General features: G+C 43.1%; 1 protein-coding gene across 1 annotated transcript in view; it reads left to right on the top strand.

Moving 5' to 3' along the window:
• BACH2 (BTB domain and CNC homolog 2) overlaps positions 1 to 9080 on the top strand; it is a 47604-nt gene that overhangs the window by 1115 nt on the left and 37409 nt on the right. The window lies entirely within an intron of this gene.

Raw genomic sequence — 9080 nt, 5'->3', positions numbered from 1 at the left:
CTGTAATTTCCTCACAGCCATACAGCCGTGACAGCACAGCTACCGTGGGGCACGCCACTGGCTCTGCTGCCCACAGAGGGGAGACGTGTGCCTGCTGGCCAGGGCTGCTGTCACCCGCTGCCTCGGCACTGCCTGCCCGGTGTCTCCAGCTGGGATGAGCAGCATGGGAAGGGTGGCGATGTACCCAGGGCACGGGACGGCAGTCTCTCAGCGGGAAGGTACTCTGTCATACAGAGGGGTTTTCACCATCATTTGCTTAGCGCCCATGAAGCAGCACGGTGTGTTTTTAAAGGATGACAGGTCCCAAAATGTCACATACCATTTTTCCCCCTCTGGTTTAGCTCTCCAGAGACTTCAATGTTGTCGTGATGTTGTCATGGCATAAGTTGGAGAGCTTTAGAAGTAGGTCACCGGGTGTGACTTCATGAGTCTTGACACTGAGTATTACTCACGAAGAAATTTCAACCCAGACATTTTGCATAGGAGTTAGAGATAACGCAGAGGACGCGCTAGGATGCACACTATGATTCTGCAATGTCCACTAATAATTTCCAGTGGAAGAACCGAGCCTCAGTCAGTGTTGCATAGCTTTCGCACCGCAAAGCAAGGGTGGGAACAGAGAGGTGACGAAACATGGCCAGGGGTGCACAGGTACGATGAGGCAGGAGTGCATCAGCACTCTTCTGCAAAGCCTTGGTGTCACCTCCAGGTATGATTCAGGTCCTGTTAGATAAAGAAAAGTAATCAAAATTCAAATAAGCATATGCAAGAGTGACTGAGCTGTTCAGCAGAAGGAGCCTGGCCTAAAGGAGGAGAAGACAAGACCACGGGAGGTTCATACTGCTGGTGTGACAACTGTGACATGCTACAGCTCTCTGTAGGCAGAGGAGATGAAATGGCGGAGAGGAGGAGTTTAATACTAAAAGAGAGTGTTGCCACAAGCATTGATTGGTTTCAACTGGCTTTTAGTAAAAGTAGATTGGAAACTAGCAGATTTCTAATCAGAGCACCAGTGAGGTGCTGAGCTGCAGGCCAGTGGGAGGAGCAGCGTGGTGGAGAGATTATGATGTGTCTACACTTGGTGACCTACTCCTGTGTTCATATGACACTAAAGATTTCAAACACAAAGGTTTGTCTTTCTATGCGTTTTATGTTACATACTAGGTAAAAAAATTTCCTCCAGTCCAGCCATAAGTGATTTCTATTGAAGTGAATCCCCTTTGGATAAATGAAGTACTGGAGTTTTATGTTTTAGAATATATCTCAATGAAAGATCAAAAAATTTTAGTGACTTAGGGTTACACTGGCTGCTGTTACAGCTCCAGTGAAGTCCACGTTTCTGCAGAAACAATGAATCTAGTTCCTAAGGTTTTTCCCAGTACTCTGAAATTGTCACACTTCACCCAAGACCACTGCTGTTATTTTGCCACGTGCTTCTGTTAGTTGCAGAGTGCCAGGGCTTTAACTTTCTCATCCTGGAAAAGAACCCTCTTAGCCTATTAAGATACCTACAGTTACCAATGCTTGCTTGTACAAATATTTTCCACATGCAAATTCATTGCTGTTTAACTGCATTGAATCTGATTTTCTCTGTGGCTACTTTATTTGAATAGCTATATGTGAGGCAGGTCAGTTAAATAATTTCCTCACAAATACTAGTCACTTGGGGTAAAGAGAGCTGCCTGATGCACTTTGTTATTTCTCAGTCATTCCTTGGCTATAAGGTGTCTCTGCTTCTGGCATTGCTCTGCTTCAGAGTGCTGGGCGCTTTGGTAGGTGCCTGTGCGTGGGTACGGGAAGTGCCTCCAACAAAGAGCAGCACTGGAGCTCCCCATGAAAGGAACTGAAACACTCCTGGGTTTTAGGAGCTGATAGAGCAGGGGGAAAAACGTCTTAGTTATTTTGCATTAAAAGAAGTTAGCAGGGTCTTTTTCAATTCACAGGCTAATGGCTCTTCCCAAGGCTATTGCTTTTAGTCTGTGGTCTGCAGAGCTCCAGCAGCCCCATGAGTTATTTCTAAAGGTATCAGTGAAAACTGACTTAATCTGCCATGTAGGGGGTTATTCCTCCAGTGGAAAAACTTCAAACAAAATTTGAAAGTTAGTGTCCTGAGCCAATACTTTTTTCAGGCTTAGAGACAATTTATGTTGGCATATAGTTGTTATAGAAAAACAGATCGAAAATCGTTTTTAAATATAGTCTTCACAGTTCAAAACTTTTCCAAAGGTGATGATCGCTCCTAAATTAACAAAGATATTTTTAAGTCAACCAGGCAAGCATTGCATTTTAAATTCTGGCGTGGTTTGAAAACTGCTAAAGTATGCAATTATGGAGAAAGGGCATTATTATTTTATTATTTCTCAAGGGTTTGATGTTGGAGCTGGATAAAGCTTTATATATAAAGCTTTTACACTCATGTAACGTTGGTGTGAGGGAGCTTAACCTGAAAACTAAAGAACTTACTTTTGATTACTCGAAGCAGTAAATCTGCCTCTGAAATCTGAATTGCAGACTTTTGGTTTCTTCCTTCATAGCATGTTGGGGTCTGTTTGTTAATCTGGCACCCAGACATTGTTAACTGTTGTCTAGCTAAACAGTGAACAGATGTTTTTTACATTATTTCTTGTTTATATCCAGTTACAAGTGAGAGCAGTCTTTACGATATGCCAGTCATTTCAGTAGGGAGACATTGTGCATACGCAGAATTGAGAGGAGTTGAACTTACAGGGTTTTAAACTGCTTGCAAAACCTTGTGTTAGACATTTCAGGTCAGTTCAAGCATGACTTAATGTGCGTCAGTTCAAACTTTTTCTTAATCAACTTAAACTAAGTCAGTACGGAGCTAATTCTGCACTGATGGAAGAGTTTCCATAGACCCTTTTGTGCTGGCCTCGGTAATTTGATTTCGTACTACACCTTTTGTTAATGCAATGTATTTTAGTGTGTAGATAAGCGCTTGGAAAAACAGCCACGTAATAACTAGGGCTCAGATGTGGCCGTGAAGTATCAGCCCGCAGAGCAGAGTTAAGAGGAATGGAGTGTGTCAGCTGCCTCCAGCTAATAAAAAAGGACCCCGCTAGCTCTTAACTTCTATATTTTTCATTTGCAGGTTTTGGTAAGCAACAAGAACCTTGCTTGCTTTTCACCCAGGGTATTTTTCATCAGTTGTGCAGTTTTTCTCTAGCAGCTGCTGTTAAATGTAACCCAAAATTAATATTTTCCAAGAGCTGCGTTTTAAGCTGTAAAGTTACTCATTCACTCCATACCCCTAACTGTTGTTTTGTTTTATTTAATCACGAAAACTGGTCTTCCTTCCTTTAACAAGGCACTTAATTAAGCTTTTAATTCATGATAAGAAGTTAAATGGCACTTATGAGGCTTTTTTAATGGTTTCCACTTCCCATCCAGATTACAAAAAAAGGTGTGATAGAGAGAGAGACACGGCTGTCAGCCAGGGGTATTGTAGGTCATGCCAATATTAGCTGGCAGCAGGCCATTATCCAATTAACATTGCTTCATCGCTGCAAGTAATAGCTCTCGAGTAGATGATTGAGTCATTCATGCTGTAGTGGTACTCTACGTTACTTGAGAAGGAGCCAGTGCTTCATCGAATAGGCTTTTTATTCGCTATTATTACCTGCCTGGCTTTGCTAATGGAAGTGCACAGCGAGTCTGTACGGGCAAGCTGAAAGCTGGGCGCTGGACAGAGGAGCATCGTCCGTGCAAACACCTTATTCACTTGGTTTTCTGAAAGCTGAGGTTGCAATTCAATGGTGAAAAGACAGAAACAGCAACAACAAATAAAACCCCTCCATTGCATTAGGTTCGTAGAGCTTAGAAATGAGATTCCCAACCTCGCTTGTGGTTTTTTGGCATTGGGGGGTGCATTTGAAAAAACCTTCCCCTGGTCATTCCAGCCACGAGAGCACCAAATGCCTTTCTCTCTGGTGAAATTAAACACGGGTCTTCTGAAGTAATAGACAAAGCTTTTTCTAGCACTGGTCCGATGCTATCCTTTCTGTTACAAACCAAACTTGCTTCTCAAGTATGTTGGTTAGTTTTACCTGTAACGCTCGAATTTCTTGAATCTGTTTCAAAGCACAGGTTAATGGTGACTTTTTCTAGTGCAGTGAACTATCTGCTGGAAGTGTTGCCTTCCAGAAGAATTGTCAGTGGCTTACAAATCTTCCAAGGGGCAAAGGAAAGCAGCATCTCTTATAGGAAGAGGGGATGGGATGCACTTGGGCATATTTCTGTTTGCTTATCCGCACAGCTCTTGTCTTTGCTATTCAGAGAATAATGTTCAAAGTAGATGTTAGCATGCACCATGGGCTGAATTTCTCTGTGTTCTTAACTGCTTTACTGCTCCCTGACGTCTGCCATGAAACCTGACCTTTCCCCACAAGGTCTAACCCTGTGAAATCTGTCATCTGCTTCGTTGGTTGACGTGGGTTAACTTCCTCACCTGGTTAATCTTCGGAAGGAGAAAGGCAGGACAGGACCTCGATTCGGATTCAGGGCTGGCAAAAGCTGAGTATGTTGGAAAGCGAAGGCATGCAGCACCCTGGGTGGGACTGAGCCAGGCATCTAACATTAGTATGGCTCGTAGCTGACAGGGAGGAGAAATACTGGCAGCTGCTAACCATCCATGCCAACCCGCCAGCCTGAGGGAAAAATGCTGGGAATTAGCCAACGAAAGATGACTGCACTGAGGAGAAAATCAAAGGCAGGATGCAGGAGGTCAACTATTACATACCCTGCTGGCTAAAGGCAATTACTATTCCTTTTTATCTCTCTAGAAATAAACGATATTCTCTTACTTTGTCTCTTTCCTTTCTGTGTACTGTGTATATGTACAAATATAATATCTTTAAGGAATGCAGGGACTGAGCTGGGAGTGCTCTGCACAGGAGCGTGGGGTGGAAGAGGTAACAAATGTGGGACAGAGAAGCAAGAGGGCAAGAAGGAAGTTTGGAAGTTTGTCTGCTTGGAAGTTTGCTTCCCAGCTGGAGGGATGTTATTATGCAGTAGGGAACAGCAGAAGACCCTTTTTCTTTGGCACTCCAGAGATGTATTAGGACTAGCTAAAGTTAGTTCTTAGAGAATGGGGAGCATGAATGTGTTTTTCTTTTCACATGACTGGATCAGCCATTTATGTTCCTCACAGCACTGGCCAGAATTAATTCTGCTTTGGCTCAGGAGGTAGCAGTGATCTGAAAGTCTTCCCGAAAGCCACCACTCCCTTCATCTGCAGAGCTTTTTGTAGTGGCAAGAGGTTGTATCCATCAGGCTTCAAATAAAGTCAGGCTTCAAACTCATTTACACTTCAACCTCACCTCAGCAATGCTGCTTCAAGCGAGTCAGTATGGATGGAAGTTGGGTCTTTGGTTTCCTAAATTCTTCCTAGAGAACGTGTTATTTTTCATGCTGTTTCACAGTGCTGACACAGACCATACAGAAGGATGACTGGAGGCTGTGGATCCGTAGTGAGAGTAAAATTGAGCATTCGGGTGCTTTTTGAGGTCTTTCGTGACACAACGCTGATTCAGGAGAAACCGTGAGACAGAAATGCACAATGTTTTGTTTCTAGCAGGTGAGCGATAAAACAGAAATGAGACCATCAAGATGTGACACAAAATTCCATCCATGTCTCACTGCAAAAGCTTCCGGCACTGCTGGATTTTTCACACCTCAAGTATGATGCGGAAACTAGCCACATACTTTTCATTCCGTGTGGTGTAACTTCCAGTATTTTCTGATGGGGGCTGTCTTGCTATTGATAATTCTTCTCTGATCTTTTCCAGTGGAAAAAAAGTGAAACACATCTCTGTTGTGTTGTGGGGAGAGCTGGGCTTAAAAAAGCAAAACCAAAGCCATGCACATGCATGCATGTTAAGGGGAGAAAATCTTGCATTAACTCCTTTACTCTCCCTTTGGCAGTAGTTGTACTATTTATTTATTTATTCGAGTAAGCATTTAAAAACGTACTGAGGAAGGGGATATGGAGATGAATGCGCAGAATGAAATTCACCACCATGATAAGTGGACTCAATTTCGTTGCCTTTGTTAGACTCCTGCCTGCCGCTAGTGCTAAATCGGGCTGATTGACTGTGATTGCACTCGCTATTGAAAAGGCAGTTTGCAGTGTGGAAACTTTCTCGCTCAAACAGGACAAACATAATCTAAAATGTAAAAGATGTCCCAGAGAGTAAGTCCTAGAGGTAGACTATACTAAGGGCATGAGCAGAAGCAGTAAGCACGTATAACAGGAGGTGTATTTATTATTTTTTTTTTAATTTGTGGGGCTTTTTTTCTGTATTCGAATGTATTTATCTGGGCATGAATGAAAAGGAGGTGGCTGAGCCATGACTGCACCTCAACACTGTGAGCACTCTGGCCCTGCAGACTGAAAGATCTCCTCCTTTCCTCCCCCTCCCCCTTTCATTCTCTTACCTTTGCTTTTTCTCCCTCTAAAAAAGCTTTGAATTTCTTTAATGCCGGCAAACTAAGTATCTGCTCTTTTAAGAGTCCAGAAATACAGGCAGAGCATTTGCCATTTGAATAAACAGATAAGGTCCAGATAAGACACCCCTCAGCTTCACCACATCAGAGACCACAACCTGTAAGGTACTTTCTGATCCCAGTACCAGGCTTTGTTTTGTTAGCGTTCCCAGGACCCAAAGTAGATAAGGTTTTATCTCTGTACAGCACTACCTGACAAGGATTCCCCGATGAATAATGTCAGACCAACAGTTTTTCTCAGCTACCGGTGAAATTGAGCATGTTACGGAGTGGAATATGGCATGTATTCAAATGATGCATTGCAGCAGTCAACAAACATTAAGGCTAGGAAGTATGATTCAATTTGGACGTGAAATACAGGTTTTAGGTGAGCAGAAGGCAATTGAATCATACTAGGAATTGGGAATGAGATGGCCTTTGTGAATTTTACGGGCAGGCTGTTGAGTTTTTTAGAGGGAACGAGTAAGATGGCACTTTCTGTTACGTGTTCGATGCAAGCTCTGAAGAGAGGAATGGCCGGTTTATTCCAGGACTTGTGTGCAGCATTGAATTTTCATCTGTCCCAATTTGATGGGAGACCGCCAGCAAACACCTCCGAGTCCTGGTGCAGTCTAACGCTACTAAAAGCTGTGTCCTTGGGTACTTTATTTGCTTTCATAAAATAAATAAATAGGAGCAGCTATACTTGGTCAAACTATTTGATTTGTTTTAAAAATGAGATTTAATTTCTCTGAAAGAGCTTCAGAGGAGGCTTGTGTGGTTGTTTAAAGACTTCAATGAAAAGAAAGTATCAGGCATATCGGTAGGAAGCGTGTTTTAATTTACTGGGGAAGGATATCATGAGAGCCACTGGCAGTTGTTTTGAAGCCAGATTAAAATCAACCGAAAAATTTGGCATGTGTTGTTAGCAACAAACTGCTCAGTGATGTGTATGACTGCACATTGTTTTGTAACTGTAAGGCAAACGGCCTTGGAGAGGGATGCGCTTTAGACACCCCTTGAAGAAGTTTGGTGCTTAGTAGAGATGTAGTTGAGTGGAATTTAAGATCCTAAGGTAACATAGATCAGATTTGCTGATAAACCTTTCTGTCCTTCACTTTGCTTAATCTGACTTTGTAAGAGTAGATGGCATCAAAGTGTGCAGTTAAGTGTAACTGACTGTTTCTCGCACACAGAAGTAGCTGAAATATTTTTTTAATTTTTGGGTTGTATTTGGGGATTTTTTTCTTCTTTTTTTTTTTTTTTTTGCTTAAAGTTTTCATGATGCATCTTTTGGGACACTTAAGAGCCAGTGATGGAGGCTTTAGAAGATTTTGTGGAGAAGAGAAGGTTAATTTGTAATTGAAACAGCACTGAGAATTGCGTGCCGTGACCCAGGGACTGCTGCTAGCCGGGGGGTCCGCGGTTAAAATAGCCATAGCTGGGCTGAGAACGGCAGAGTCACGGTACGAGCACTTTCAGTAAAACCAATATATAAACAAGGTGTCACCAAACAGCTGGAATTGAGAGGTATCAGCTCTGAAGTTAAATAATGGTAACATAAAACCTTCAGCGGTAAATTTTTGAGGTCTCTTTGAACAAATAAAATACTCTCATCACCTCTCTGCTAATGCTGGGGTGGAAGCTGATGCATCAGATGGGAATTACAGCACAGGTCTGTGCATCAGGTCAGTGATGATTAAATCACCTTGTGTGAACCACTCAGCTATGTTTACCTCTCTCTAAACTCTCTGGTTCACATTACCTCACATGGAGTTGAACAGACTGACCCACAGCTGGCACAGCTGCTGGTCCCAGAGCAGCCTGTGTGTCTGAACCCAAAGCTTCCAGCTTATCACTCCTCAGCCAGAGTTTCGGTCTCATTTTTTTCCCTCTGTATCTTTTAAGCATGCAGGAGGCATTGAGGGGATTTTCAGACTAGTTGCAGTGTTTCTCAAGATGAATGGAGGTAGGATGGAGCCGCTCACTGCCTTAGCTGGCCAATTGGTCCTGGGCAACAGACAGGCTCTACCCTGGGTCCTCTGCCCACTCTTCCTGCATCACCCCTGAGGTCTTGTGCGCTGCCGTCGGTAAGAGCTGCTGAGACTACCACATCCATGAGGAAAGTAGATCGGAGGCATGGAACACAGATCAGAAAGTGTCTGTGAAACGCTGCAAAGACTTCCAATCCCTTACCAGGAGACTGGGGCACTTTGAGGATGCTTATTTAGGAATTTTTGCCTAAGTGACAGAGGTGTTGCAGACCCAGGTTCAAAAAGAAAGTCTTGATTTAAAAAAAGAAAATCTTGATACTCAAAGCAAGATTTTAAAACTTTTTCCTGTATTATTGTAGCTTTTTGGACATCCCATCTTTCCCAAACAATAGGCGGGTGGGTACCTAGCAAGACCTTCCACTGAGAGCTAATCAGTGTTGGCAGACGGGAGCTGTAGGTTTTCAGGTCCCCCAAAACCAGGCACCTTTGTTTTGGTGTTGAAGCAACCATATTTATTTGAATATATATTTGGGTGTGGTAAGGCATGTGCTCCACATCATTCACTACAGCAGCTGCTCATCATTT

The sequence above is a fragment of the Egretta garzetta genome, unplaced genomic scaffold (assembly GCF_000687185.1).
Source record: "Egretta garzetta isolate BGI_Z169 unplaced genomic scaffold, ASM68718v1 scaffold231, whole genome shotgun sequence".
In the NCBI taxonomy this organism is placed as follows: Eukaryota; Metazoa; Chordata; class Aves; order Pelecaniformes; family Ardeidae; genus Egretta; species Egretta garzetta.
This window is presented reverse-complemented; position numbering and strand designations above follow the sequence as displayed.